Genomic DNA, 14,757 nt, shown 5'->3' with positions numbered 1-14,757 from the left:
TTTTTACCAAAGACTGTGCCTTCTAACTCAAGGAAGAAAAAAATGCCAAAACTTTTGCTAATGTGACATGTGGCCTGTGTTTTAATATTAAAAAGCAAAAAGTTGTTACAGGATTCTAGAACCCTGAGATCAATTTAGAGGAAGAAGGACTACTTTCAGTGCTGCCTTTTCAGGCCCTAAATTTCACAGATTATGAGTGTGAATAGCTGGAAGCAATGTTCTCTTTTCTTGGTTTTAAATTCCACTGCTGTTCTTTTCACAGCGTCATTCTTGCACTTCTGAAAAGGGAAAAAAGGAGGCCTGGCTGTCACAGGAAAACTTTGTAATGCCTCACAAAGGAAACCTACCTACTTCTCTCATTCTTAGGATAAATTATTTGGGGGCTTTAAACGTATTTTTGGCATACTGTTCTCTTCTATTTGTACCTTTGTGGCTGTTTTCCTTCTAATGTGATTTTTCTGATAATATCATAAAAGCTTTTCGAAACACAGCACAAACCCTTCAACTACTGGCTGTTTACTGACTAATTTACTGTTCACAGCATGAGAAACAGGACTCTGGTATGTACCACCTTGCTGAGGAGTGTGGTGAGTGGGAGTTTATTTTCCCTGAATGCTGTGCACAAGGAAACAGAGGAAAATTTCTGTGTTAATTCCAGGAACTTTTTGGAAGTGTTCTGCTCGTCAGTCTGCACCTCCTTCTGAATACCATTTAAGAGCATCCCAAAACATCTCTTACCTTAAAAAAGGGACGTTTTTAACTTTGTCCATTACCCTCATATTGTTCCTCAGTCTGGAAGTCTTGTAAATCATACCGCTAAGGACAAGAGATTAGCAGTATGATGGGTTTTTCGGGGTGTTCATGAACAGAGAGAGGTGCTTTAATTTTTTGTTAAACAAAAGAATGAATGTGATTCATCAGCAAATCTTCCCAAATTGCTCTTTGTTTTGCTGGTGGTTCATATGCAAAATAGTTGTAATGTAGAGTTAATCCTACGGGCATGCTGTTATTCACCTTTGTCAGCTCTGTATTCTCTATTCATTTAACTTTGCCCCCCAGTCCATTTTAATGTGTGTGTCATCATAGTCTACACTATGATCTTTCCCACATGGAAGAATTTAAGTAACCAGTGTTGTTAAAACACTGGTTTGACTCCCCAGCAAGCCTGAACAAAAACCATGTTGATCCGATTGTATCAAATTCTTTTTGTGCTGTACCACAAAATGTCTATAATTTTCTGTATTAAAGTTTTCATACTCTTACTAAATTAATCTGGACTTCATGATGAGAAATGGATGTTATGTTGCAGGCTTTATATATTCAGAAATATCTGTGGTTTGGTGCTTTGTCTTCATTTGCTATCTCATCCTTTTTTTCCTTCAGAGCAGACACATGAATATATACTTTTCTAATCTAGCAGTTTACCATGCTTGAGTTTCTCAGCTTGTTTCTTATCTTCTTCTTGTAAAAAGATGAATCTTTGTGAAACCTTGGCTTCCTGCTAGGAGTTGTTTACAACTAATGTCTTCCCTAGTCGTCTTTTCCTTTTGATGTGTATTGGAAGGGGACTCTATTTTTATCTTTAAGACCACTTTCCTGTCCTCCACAGTTTCTCAGGGGATTATTTCTCTTTTTCACCATCACAACATGACAGTTTTAAATATTTATTTCATGACAGTTCTTTACCCAAACTTTTCTCAAAATATAAGAACATTACTTTTAAATACTCTCCAAATTGCTATTCAAACTGCAAAATGCAGTATGTCTCCCTTCTGATCACTTTCTGATTGTTTTTCCTCATTTTACTATCTTCTAGGGAGGAGTTCTGTTGGTTGTCTAAGTTTGAAAGAATGTGTTTTCCTGACCAGCCACCATTTTTGTTCTTAGACCTTGATAAGATTCAGGTGCTATCTGTGCAAATAAAGAAGCCCTGGCCCTGCCAAAGTCAGATCTCTGAGATCTGGTGTTTGAACCATTACATGCAGCCTTATGGAAGAAATATATCAGGGGTGTAGCTCAGGATAAAGTGTGTATTTTGTATCTAGGCATTAATCACCAGTGATTATGGCTGGTGATTGCTTCATACCACAATTATAGAAACCCCACATGTCCTATTTCATCTGTGTACTTATCTTTCTATTCTGTTGGGTGTATTTCATAGTCTAAACAGTAGGGTGTACTAAATTGTTAAATCTGTTGTGCTTTTCCTTCCTTTCCTAGTAGTCTTATAAAATACGAATATCTTTCTCTCTTTCCTTTTATATCTAGATGGTAGTTATGGGGCAACTGAGATAACCAGGGCAAAAAAATAACATCATTGGTTCATTAATTGGAATAGAAATCTTGGTGCAAACTGCTTGCAATAACCTCTTCCAATCTCCTTTCCCTAGCAAGATCTCCAATAACTCCTATGATACTAATGGTGTCTTAATTTGATGCTTTGAGTTATTCAAGGGAAAAGAAAATAAACTAATTTTTGTAAAGAATTCAGTGTCCTCTTCTGAAGTATTGCAAAGCAAAATAATGGGATACCATAACAAACCATTTGTCTAAATGTCCTTAACATCTCCCTGTAACATCAGTTATCTGAAATGATCATTGTTAGTGATGGCCCTTGTAAGTCTTAAAGGATTATTTGTGCTGTTTATCTTGAAAGTGTTAGATTAAGATGCCAGACCAAGTGGGATTCTGGAGAGAGCACAATTTAGGTTCTTCCAGAAAAGAGTTCTGCCAGAAAGTAGTAGGATTGGTTCCTGCTTACCTGATAATAAAAGAAGCCCAGAGGAATTAACCTTATTTTGATGCCTAAATCAGAAATCTTAATCTAAGGCAATATTCCTCATTTTGTCTTAATTTCCTCCTCTTTCCCCTTTCCCATCATTATATGCTTAATTCATCTTATGTCAAATTTCTGGATCATATATAGTGGCTTGTTAATTCAAGCATAGCTGGAAGCTTCTACTGGTTATTTTTGGACCATCTGGAACATGAACTTGAATCTTCACAGGCTGTATTTTAAAAGGGCTGATGGCCTCATTTTCCAAAGTTTAATTTGACAGCAGAGTGGTTTTATGTGTTATATTAATTAAAGCGGAGTCTATTTATCATCAGTCAACAATATTGTTTATGCTAAGTACTACAACTATTAAATGCATTAGGTTGTCCATACGGTGGTCATTCTGTCATTATCTCTCTTTTCAAATATACCTTTTACTGGAGAACATGTTGCTTCTGCTCAGAGCATGCTAATCAGGAGTGTAACTCTGTAATGTAACCAGGAACTCAGTCCACAGAACTCCAATTAATATGGTGGTTTAGTTCAGCAGAACAGAAAACAAAATAAGGATGTTGTTATCTGACCAGAATTGCTAAAAAACTTTCTTTTTAAATTTAACCAAAAAGTAGGTGGTGTTCTTGCTGTTCCAAAGCAATAAAAACATGCTCAGCACATTCATGTTCACTTATCATGGCAAATCCACTGCTATTCAGAGAGCAAAGCACCTGCTTTGTATCGCTATGCTACTCAAAATAATCATTTGTAAGAGATTCATGTGGGCTATTCTTTAGTCTCTTTTGTGGTAGGAGGAATATTGTTTTTAAGGTGTATTTATATTTTGGTAGTTGGAAACTTCCCACAAACATATTAAGTCCTATTTTGGCATCAATCCTGCAGAAATGCTGAAGCATGGACTTGAACTGAGCTTCCCAGTATTACAAAATGAGTGGTGTTGGGAAGAGCCTTAACAATGACTAGTGATGACAGCAGCTGTGAAGGTTCCATAGGTGAGCCAACATATACATTTTGCAATCACTGTAATGTCCTAGAATCAAACACCTGCTTTACTTTAAAGAACTTTTAGTCCAGAACATTGGCTTCTCTCAACTAAATCACAGTGAAGAAGGGAGTTGCAGACTATATTCACTCTGTCTTGCATCTGTTTTTTTGCTCTTTTTTTCCCAAGTGCATACTTATTGTTCAGTTCTTTTTCAGATAATTTTAATATCCTCCTGAAAACTTATGTTTTGTCCCTATATTTTTTTCCCCTTCAGGTTTTTACACACATGGTGGAATCTTACAGTTGTACCCATTGCAAAATTTTAAGTTGCTTTTTTACATTTATGGGAAATAAATATGAGCTCTAGGGAAACGTATGTTAAAAAGAAGTAATTTATTATTAAGATTTTTTTGTACTTTTCCCATTTTCATTGTGTTATCAGAACTTGCTCTTCACTGACTGTTTCTAAACATCATGAGATATTCAGCCAAGACTTGGCCACTGAAGCCAGGAACAAAATTCTCACCCACAGTACTGGTCTCCCAATTTTTCCTTGTGAATTTGGTGATGGAGAAGAGATATCAAAAGGGAGAAGGGAACAAATATATGAATCCTCCCTTCTTCTTGAAAGATCCTGGTTTTTAATAGGTCTTATGAGCTCTGCAGCAGGCTTCAACTCTGTCTGTCTGCCTGCATTCAGGAAAATACATGAATACCTGAAGCAAAAATGGAATATGTAGTACTGAGCCTTGCAAAGACTTATGGGTAAAGTGGAGTTTCTCAAGAAAGTCTTACCTTTTTAATTAAACTTCTGTGTTTTCCTAAAGGTGACCAGCAGTAGGGAACTTCTACCAGGCTTCAGTGCGTCCAAGCACACCGTGATTTGTAACGAGTGCTGTGATGTTTGTAGCTAAGTGTCTCTTCAGAGTCTCTCACAGAAAATTTTTAGTTACTTGTACTCAGAAGATCAAAATGTTTGAGGGAGTAAGTTACTGACAAAATCACAGAATCACAGAATGTTAGGGATTAGAAAGGACCTCAAAAGATCATCTAGTCTAATCCCCCTGCCGGAGCATGAACACCTAGATGAGGTTACACAGGAACGTGTCCAGGTGTGTTTTGAATGTCTCCAGAGTAGGAGACTCCACAACCTCCCTGGGCAGCCTGTTCCAGTGTTCTGTCACTCTTACTGAGAAGAAGTTTCTTCTCATATTTAAGTGGAACCTCCTGTGTTCCAGTTTGAACCCATTACCCTTGGTCCTATCATTGGTTGTCACTGAGAAGAGCCTGGCTCCATCCTTGTGACACTCACCCTTTATATATCTGTAAACATGAATGAGTTCACCCCTCAGTCTCCTCTTCTCCAAGCTAAAGAGACCCAGCTCCCTCAGCCTTTCCTCATAAGGGAGATGTTCCACTCCCTTAATCATCTTTGTTGCCCTGCACTGGACTCTCTCCAGCAGTTGCCTGTCCTTCTTGACCTGAGGGGCCCAGAACTGGACACAATATTCCAGGTGTGGTCTCATCAGGGCAGAGTAGAGGGGGAGGAGAACCTCTCTCGACCTACTAACCACCCCCCTTCTAATACACCCCAGGATGCCATTGGCTTCTTGGCCACAAGGGCCCAGTGCTGGCTCATGGTCATCCTGCTGTCCACCAGGACCCCCAGGTCCCTTTCCCCTACACTGCTCTCTAATAGATCATTCCCCAACTTATGAAATGGTAATTGTGATGTTAATTCGATAGCAATTTCTGAACATGTTTTTGTTTAAGAAATCTGTACCAAAGCACTTTGAGAAAATGAAAGCTGCATCAGGCTAGCACTTGTCTCAGGCTACGTTCTTGAACCCCCATCTGGAAACTTATTTTCAGGCAGTTTTCCCAGCCCTGACTCTCAAATATTTTCAGGCAATGAGGTACAAAGACTTACATACGCAGCTCCTGTGGAAGAGGAGAGCTGATAGCCCTGTCTGAAGTTAGACATGCTATAAATGGGCAAACTCCTCCAGAGAGTTCTGCCAGTCTACCTTTCACATGAACTCTCTGATGCCTTTGGTAGTCTTTCAGAAACAAATATACCACATTTTGCATATGCTGGGCCATTTGCACCATCTGCAGCACAAAATTTTGTTAAGTGGAAGGAGGATGGACACTTGGATAATTGATGTTAGTCCTTTATTCAGAGCGGGAACAGTTACTGAAGCAGAAAACTCTGAAAATGAGGATCTTGGCATTTAAGTAAACTGAAACAGTCACAACTGATACTGTGTCCTAAGCCTTAGCAACTCTTCGTTAAATGCATGTACAAGATGTAGATTTTGTAGACGATTCCTATAGAGTAGTGATGTTTGTCTGTTTAGACACTGCAAGTATCAATGTAAGGAGATATGCCATGCTGAGACAAGAAATAAATATATGAAGTAAAGTATGTGCTGTATTGTCTCAGCTGCTTGATGTTGGAACAAATGGCTCACCTTTGCGTCTTTGCAAACTGAAGATTAGTTTTCCAACTCTTCTATCTTAAGGTGTTTATTTTTGGATCTTGACAAATGCAGTCCCTAGGGTTTGAGTGTGGTGGTGGTGAAATAACTGACTACAACGGTTACCATCATGGCAGAGTAACAAGTAGTGCAGTCTGGAAGCCATGATTTTCCTAAACCTTTTTAAGTAAAATTCTTTAAGTGTGAAATTCTGTACACACACACACAAAGGGTGCAGACATAACAGTTTCATAGCACTTCTATGTTATACTCTAAACCTCTACCTCATAACATAAAGCATTGCTTCACAGATCCTGTTGTGGTCCAGGCAATATAAGGAAGTCTCAGCCAACTAGTCATATTGCTCAAAATACTTTAGGGTTTACAAAGAGTGTCTGAATGAACACTGCAGACTCAATTAAGGCCAAAACGTCTGACCTTGCTCCTAGTAAGGAGCACCAGCCCTCTACAGTGCTAGTACACATCTCATTTTACAGTGAGCCTAGTAGTGAAAACTGGACAATTTCCATGTGCTATGCATTTCATAAATTACATCAAAATGTAAACTGAATTAGGCCACAACCCACACAAGTTATGCTGTGTTACATTCACTGAACTCTGATGCTCACTGTGAAGATGATAACTTATTTGTGGGTTTTATATTGGTCATAAGTTGCTAGAGAAACTTGCCAAATTGAGCTCAAGTAGAAAGCTATATTTCTGTGACAGATTTTGTTGTTGTTTGTTTGTTTTTTATATTGTAAAAAAAACTTTAGAAATACCTAATACTTTCTTGAACTACGTCGTTACTATGATACTAGTGGTATATTGCCTGGAGAGCACAATTACCACTTTTTCAAGGTATTAAAAAAAAGCACTGCATCCACTAAAGTGTCCAGACTCATAGTCTTTCCTCTTAGCATGATTTTTTATATTTTCTTTCAGACATGAGCAAAGCAACAGCCATTGCATAAGGTCTTCCAGAGTTCAGCAGGCCCGTGACACCAGAGTGGAGCAGAAGGATCTGGTGCCCAGGCTGATGGCATGAAGGTGAGGTCTCAGGGCTTGGCCATGCACCGCACAGACCTGTAAGTGGTTGTCCATTAGCATGGAGAAGAACAGGTTTCAGCTGCGGCTGTGGTGACCTAGCAACAGAAAGTAAAATGTATGCAATTTTGAAATGCCATGACTTCTGTTTGCACTCCATCTGAATTCAAGACAGAAGTACAAATATATATATAGACAGATGTAATTGTACATTTGCCTGTACATATATACGTATTTATCATTCATTAATATAAATGTGTAAACACACATACACACATATATATGCATCACCAGAATGTATAGATATATTAGGATCAGAACAGACTAATTCAAGTTTTCATCCACACTACTATGGAGGAAAGAAACAGAACTGAACTCAGAAACAGGTGAAGAGTCCTTGTTTAAATTAATGATTCTGAAATGATGGCAGGTTGCTGCATTGTAGTGCTAGTCTAAGAGCCTCTGTAAAATACCTTTTCATCAAATATCATAAGATGATATTAGTTTCTTTAAAATATCCTCTAATGAATTCTGATTCTTTCTGTACTGAAACCCAAGTTCATTTACAGATAGTTCCGACATATTCCATCCTATACAATGGAAAGGAAAAAGCTGAAATTCAGCTGGCTGGCTTCTCGCTAGTTTGCTAATCTGTCTATAATTTTGGGTGTTCAGTTTGTGGGAGAGATTGGATAATTAAAATATACTCCATTAGCTCAAACACATAGGCATTGTCTCCCTGCATTCTAGGAAAAAAGTTTTATGAGTTTTGACTTTTGGGTGGAGCTCCTGCTTTTGCAGAGGAGGAATTCAGAAGCAACAGCAGAAGAACAATGTGAACATTTAAATATGGTTATAAACTGTTGTTTACCCATTGCAATGTATTTTTAAGTGTCCCCTCACTTTACTGTGTTTTTAGTTGCACTTGTATTCTGTATTATGTGACTTTTCACGGGTCCCTATTTGATAAGGGCTTAAGAAAATGAGAGGGGGCACTCTGCCTTTGTGTTTATATCATTAACATTTTAATTGATCTCTTTCTTGTGATTCTAATAATATTTGAAAAGCTGTCTTGTACAATTTTTAGCATGCAGACTTCAATACTTCCTTTAGCAGGTGTTTCTCATAAGACAAAGTTGGAAAGCCTGCCCCTATTATCTCCTAATATCAATCAGTCTGTGGTCCAAACAACAGCCAATAATAGGTTATATGCATTGTTTCCACCCTGCGAGGTTTTATAAGGTCTGATTAAAAAGATATGGACCCATACAGAAGAAGGTGAAAGAAATTTGTTCTGGAACATTTCTTGTTTCAGAGGGTAAGAATGCTTATCCTTGTAACTTGTTAACACCTTGTGAAAGTGTTAGCCAAGTAGGGCTAACTGATCTGAGAAAGTGTGAAATGTTTGAACTGCCTTGGCACTTTTTCCCACCGAGCTATTTCTTATATATTTCCTGTTTTGTTTAAATGCAGAATTTTAACAAGGGAGAGAGGAGGAATTTATTTTCTCCTTGATGTCCTACTCTGTTTGCTCCTGCCCTCAGTCCCTTCAATGTCTCTAGACTGTAAAGGGCAGTAAAGTTCTTTCAACACAGTCCTGTAAGTTTTTTGTTTGTTTGTTGGATGGTTTTGTTTGTTTTGTTTTGTTTTGTTGGGTTTTTTTTAATATATACCTTAATGGCCAGTTCAGTAATATGACTTCTTAATGATCACTGGGCACCTCATCAACAGAGGTGTGTGGGAACACTGATGGTGTCAGAAAGCTTCCGTATCCAAAGCAGAAAGAAAACCAGGGTATTTAAAAGGTTTATTTGAGGAGATGGAAGCTATACCAGAAGACTTATCAGTTTGGTGGCTGGGTCACTCACCTAGGATGTGGAGAATAGGTTGTCGTTAGGCACTGGGGCTTACCTCATCCCAGGTGAGTACCATGATGCTGAATGATGGTCTTCCTCCCTGTGTCCAGGACTTCCAGACCTGAGTGATTTTCTCAAGAAAACTTTCTTGTAGAAAGCTGTTTGTTGCCACATGTGTTCAGGATTGAAAGAATGGTATTAAAAATAGTATCTTTCCCTCCCCCATTTTTCATTTAAAAAGAAAAAAAAAAAAAAAAGGAAATAAACTAGAGGTTGAGTATTTTGACCCATCTTGGCATACTAAATGCTTGGTATATCACACAGCTTAGAGGAGACTGAAGTCAATCCTTCAGAGAATTAAAATCAAATAATTTGGGGTATCTTGGGCCAGTGGATATCACTGGATGCATCTTTGCCCTGCACAGGGCAGGAAGGAGAAGCCCATTCACCACTCTGCCGTACTTGGGCTGCTTGGTACAGCTGGGTACCCACCAGGGTAATCACACTGTTCTGGTGGCCTCCAGCACTATCTGCTCCCTCATGGGGCATCTCTAACATCTCACTAGATGTTGCTCACTAGAGAGAGACCCAGAACCATTAGTTGTGTGAAAACATATGAGCCTGGGCACTACTCAGGCATCAGGGCAGAATGGAGAAAAACATGCTGAAGTGTTTTGAGAACTCCCAGTTCTCATAAATATTCCCCTGGATAGAAATGACTTGTTACACTCTTTTGTAATATTCAAAGCAGGTAAAAGTAAGTATTTATAGCACCGCAGAACCACTGCTAACACTTCTTTGCCCTGTCTCAAAATTTATAGCAACGTATTTTTCTAACTGCAGCAATTTGCCACCAAGTTTTACAGGAATGTCAAGTATAAAGCAGATATTAAAAAGAGGGGGATAAATCAATCTCTGATGATTACAAAGTATTATGGTCACTGTATAAAAGCATACATTCATATGTGACACTTAAATTAGAAATGTATAGCAAATTATGCAGGGAGGAGAAATGTCTGAATCCAAATGGCAGTGCAGATTGGGGGAGCTTCTTCCATTCAGTTACTTGGTCTAAAAAGGCTTTGTAATTCTGAGGGCAGTTGCTATTTACTAGCACATCGTAACTATAATTACATCCATTGTTTGCCAGGAGCGAAATGCTAAGGTAAACTCCTGTCTAGTCTGTTGGGGCAAAGCAGTGCTTTGCATTTTCCCTTGTGGAGCTACAGTGAGGTCGTTTCTGACAGCTGCCCAGGCTACCTTCCCAAACTTCACCCAGTCTCTCTTCATGTCCCCTGGTAGTTGGTGGGGAAGAAGCATACCAGCTTGTTTGCACATGGATGCGTGTGTTTAGCTCAGTGCTGCTCTGAACATACATTTGCTGCCTTTGAACCAGAGATCTGTCTTTCGGGGACAGTCTGAGCTCTTGCTGCTGCCACAGATGGGTTTGCTGCCGTGTGTCACTTAATGTGGCTGTGACTATTTGCCCAGTGGCTTGGCAGAATCACAATGGTATCATTAATCTCCGTGGCCTCTTCTGCTTGTCTGTGCCTGTCAATAGTGCTTTGACTTTTTTCCTTTGCTGCAGGTCACAAAGATATTTCAGTGTTGTACCTACCTCTCTGAATAGTTGTAGGTGAATTTCTGGTGCACAATGCCTTGGTCATTCGTACCTCTCACAGGGGCTTAATTCTCATTAAAAGGAATCAAAGGAAATGCCATGTACAAAATACATCATAAAGAATAGGCAAGTTAAAATATATAGCTAATGACAGCGAATCAAATAAACTTAAATACCATCTCCCTGATGCTGTGAGGAGAATTTTTTCCTCCCTTTTTTTTTTCCAGAGTTTCCTTACCAGTGATGTATTGCGATTTGACATTTAAAATTTTGGCTTATTCTACTTTTGGCAGTGAGAGATTAGTCAGACTGTGTGATGTCCTCTTCACAAAAACAAATTACGCTTAGGAAATGGGGAGTGTGGTGTATACATGTGCATAAACACCCAAAGACATTCCAAATCTGCTGCTACCTTAACAGGAAAATACAACTCTCTCATCTGTGTTTGTCATCCTCTTCTGTAAACTGGTCTGGGAAGCTCAGTCTCTTATGACTACATCCGTATTTATATGTGTCTGTCCTTAATAAGAGATGCTTTACAAAGGTATTTGTTTTAAGTTCATAGGCTTTACTCTTGACTTGGTGAGCCAGCATCTGATTCGGATTTATTGAAGCAGATGTTAAGCAGAGAGAAGAGACTGGCATGTCTGTAGTGGTTCCATAACTGAATTATTGTTAAAACCCCAGCACTGGCACATCTCTAATTTAATACACATTTCAGCAGTGACCATGGTAATAAAAACTGAAACACCTCTTTCTCCTTCCATTAAAGTCAGAATGGGGAAAAAAAGAGATCTGTATCAATATGAACACAGAGGTGTTCCTAACCAACATGAAAGTATCCTTTTATCTAAGAAAAAAAGACTAATCTTGTTTTAACAAGCTATCTATTGCAAGCAGCATTCTTTTTAAGACAATGTGATGCTATGACATAATTCTTCATGCACTCAAATGGTTAATTGCAGAGCTGCCTTTGCAAAGGACTGCACCTCATTTCTAAACTCACAAGAGAGACAAAAGATAAAAGTGAAATTTAGGAAATTAATAGAAACAGGATTAAAAATGTGAGTTCCAGGCTGCAAAACCTATCTGGGTTTCGAAGACAGATATATATAGGGCCACCCTGCACTTCAGTGAGCCATGACAGGGCCCTGACCAACAGCTGGCTGTTTCAGCATGGGCACCTGGGGACCAGAGTGGGTAGATGGCATCAGGGGATGGTGCACGGAAAAGTTTCTCAACATGGACTCTGCCTCAGGTAGGGGCTAGCTCTACTCCACATCTGAAGCCCAAATAATCCAAGAGGCAATGGTTAGCAACCTGCTACACCACTTGGACACCCACAAGTCTATGAGACCAGATGAGATACATCCAAGGGTGCTGAGAGGAGCTGGTGGAGGTGATCACTAAGCCACTTTCCATTATCTGTCAGCAATCCTCGCTAGCTGGGGAGGTCCCAGTTGGCTGGAAGTTGGCAAATGTGATGCCCATCTACAAGAAGGGCCAGAAGAAGCATCTGGAGAACTACAGACCTGTCAGTCTGATCTCAGTGCTGGGGCAGGTCATGGAGAGGATCATCCCAAGTAACATCACATGGCACATACAAGAGAACCAAGGGATCAGGCCCAGTAAACATGGGTTTATGAAAGGCTGATCTCCTTCTACGATAAGGTGACCCACCTAGTAGATGAGGGAAAAGCTGTGAGTGTTGTATACTTCAGTAAAGCCTTTGACACCATATGCTGCAGCATTCTCCTGGAGAAGCTGGCAGCTCATGGCCTTGATGGGTGTACTCTGTGGTGGATAAAGAACTGACTGGAGGGCCAGGTACAAAGAGTTGTGGTGAATGCAGCCAAATCCAGTTGGCAGCAGGTCACAAGTAGTGTTCCCCAGGACTCAGTATTGGGGCAAGTTTAATCTCTTTATCGATTATCTGAATGAGGGAATTGGGGGCACCCTTAGTAAGTTTGCAGATGACATAAAACTGGGTGGGAGTGTTGATCTACTGTATGGTAGAAAGGCCATACAGATCTGGATCAGCTGGATCATTTGCCTCAAGGCCAATTGTATGAGGTTTAACAAGGCCAAGTGCTGGGTCCTGCAGTTGGGTCACAACAACCCCAGGCAGCGCTACAGGCTCGGGGAAGAGTGGCTGGAAAGCTGCCTGGCAGAAAAGGACCTGGAGGTGTTGATTTCTCTCTATAGGCACTAGTTCTGAATGACATGAAGCAAACTCAGGAGCAGTACCAGAGGCTCTTACTAAAGTTCTCGCACTAAAGTTCGGGTGTTTCTTTCAAAATCTGACCTAATTCTTTGAATTAGTGGCCTGCTGTGTAAACACTCTCTTGATTGCAGTGGGGGTATATTGTCAGAGTCTGAGGGATTATTTATGCAAAAGGGCTGTTTTTTGGGGGATGTTTCAGATGGTTACTGTTTTTTACGGGAATAGATATGCTTACCTTTGGTGGGTTTATTATTTTAGTGTATATTGTTGCTTCTAAGCAAACATTTTGGGTTGGGTGGGAGTGTTGATGTGCTTGATGGCAGGAAGGGCATATGGAGGGATTAGGAAAGGCTGGATGAATGGATCCTGCACTTGGGTCACAACAACCCCAGGCAGCGCTACAGGCTTGGGGAAGAGTGACTGGAAAGCTGTCTGGCAGAGGGATCTGGGGGTGTTGGTTGACAGCTGACTGAACATGAGCCAGCACTGTGCCCAGGTGGCCAAAAAGGCCGACAGCATCCTGGCTTGTATCAGGAATAGTGTGTCCAGCAGGACTGGAGAAGTGACTGTGCCCCTGTACTCAGCACTGGTGAGGTCCCACCTTGAATCCTGTGTTCAGTTTTGGGCCCCTCATCATAAGGACGCTGAGGTACTGGAGAGAGTGCACAGGAGGGTGATGAAGCTGATGAGGGGTCTGGAGCACAAGTCTGATGAGGAGCAGCTGAGGGAACTGGGGCTGTTCAGCCTGGAGAAAAGGAGGCTGAGGGGAGACGTTATTGTTGTCTACAACTACCTGAAAGGAGGTTGTAGCATGGAGGGTGTTCGTCTCTTCTCCCAAGTAACAAGTGATAAGATGAGAGGAAATAACCTCAAGTTGTAACAGGGGAGGTTTAGATTGGATATTAGGAAAAATTTCTTCATGGAAAGGTCTGCCAGGCATTAGAACAGGCTGCCCAGGGAAGTGGCGGAGTCACCATCCCTGGAGGTGTTTAAAAGGTGTTTATACAAGGTTCTTAGGGAGATGGTGTAGTGCCAGATTTAGATTATGGTTGGATTAAATGATCCTGAGGATCTCTTCCAACTGAAATGATTCTATGATTCTATGATTTCTGAGATTGGATTGCCTTTCCCAAAGCTGCAGTGCAGGAGTAAAAAGGGCTGATGCCACCTCACAGCAATACTCTTTTTAAATGGGTCTCTGACTGTTTTGGCTGCTTGAGAGACAGGCACTTTTGTTTAGCTTACAGGTACCTCCTGAAACAAGGCGCTTGTTTTGGGTTGAGTTGACATTAACAGAAGACAGGCTTGAAATCAGTGGGAGTTAGAGGTTCTTTGTAAGCCTGCAGAAGCTAAAAGTACTTTCTGAGCTGTGCTGAGAACATTTACTTTCTTTCCTAGTGAGTAACAAAATGGGGATTATACTACTATGTTTATAGTAGAACAGTTCAGCAGGGGGTCAAACATCTGCTCTATAGAGCAGTCCATCACCAGGAGTGTATCTAATTAATCCTGTTGTGCTGTGAAGGTGCATCAATTCTACCAAGTTTTTTAGGAATTCATTCACCTGTTTCAAAAATTATGTCCTATTAACTTACTGTAGCAAGACTTGATAAAACAATAGGGTTTAAAACAAATGTTATTCTCAGGACATATATATTCATGAATTTGTTACAGCGGCGTCTAGTTTTAGGATTAGTGTAGCTTCAGATTATTCTGCAGGATGGAAAGTCAGAATTTTGCTGAGCTCTAATTA

At 40.2% G+C, this 14,757-nt stretch overlaps 1 long non-coding RNA gene across 4 annotated transcripts in view; it reads left to right on the top strand.

Moving 5' to 3' along the window:
• Positions 1-14,757, top strand: part of LOC139828910 (uncharacterized) — a 214,144-nt gene that overhangs the window by 131,203 nt on the left and 68,184 nt on the right. For all 4 annotated transcript variants that reach the window (XR_011740974.1, XR_011740976.1, XR_011740973.1 and 1 more), the window contains one exon: positions 7,202-7,306. This is a non-coding gene — a long non-coding RNA (uncharacterized lncRNA). The remainder of the gene's footprint in view (positions 1-7,201; positions 7,307-14,757) is intronic.

This window comes from Patagioenas fasciata, chromosome 1, assembly GCF_037038585.1.
Source record: "Patagioenas fasciata isolate bPatFas1 chromosome 1, bPatFas1.hap1, whole genome shotgun sequence".
Lineage (NCBI taxonomy): Eukaryota > Metazoa > Chordata > Aves > Columbiformes > Columbidae > Patagioenas > Patagioenas fasciata.
Note: the sequence above shows the minus strand (reverse complement) of the source record. Positions and strands in the feature narration are given on the sequence as shown.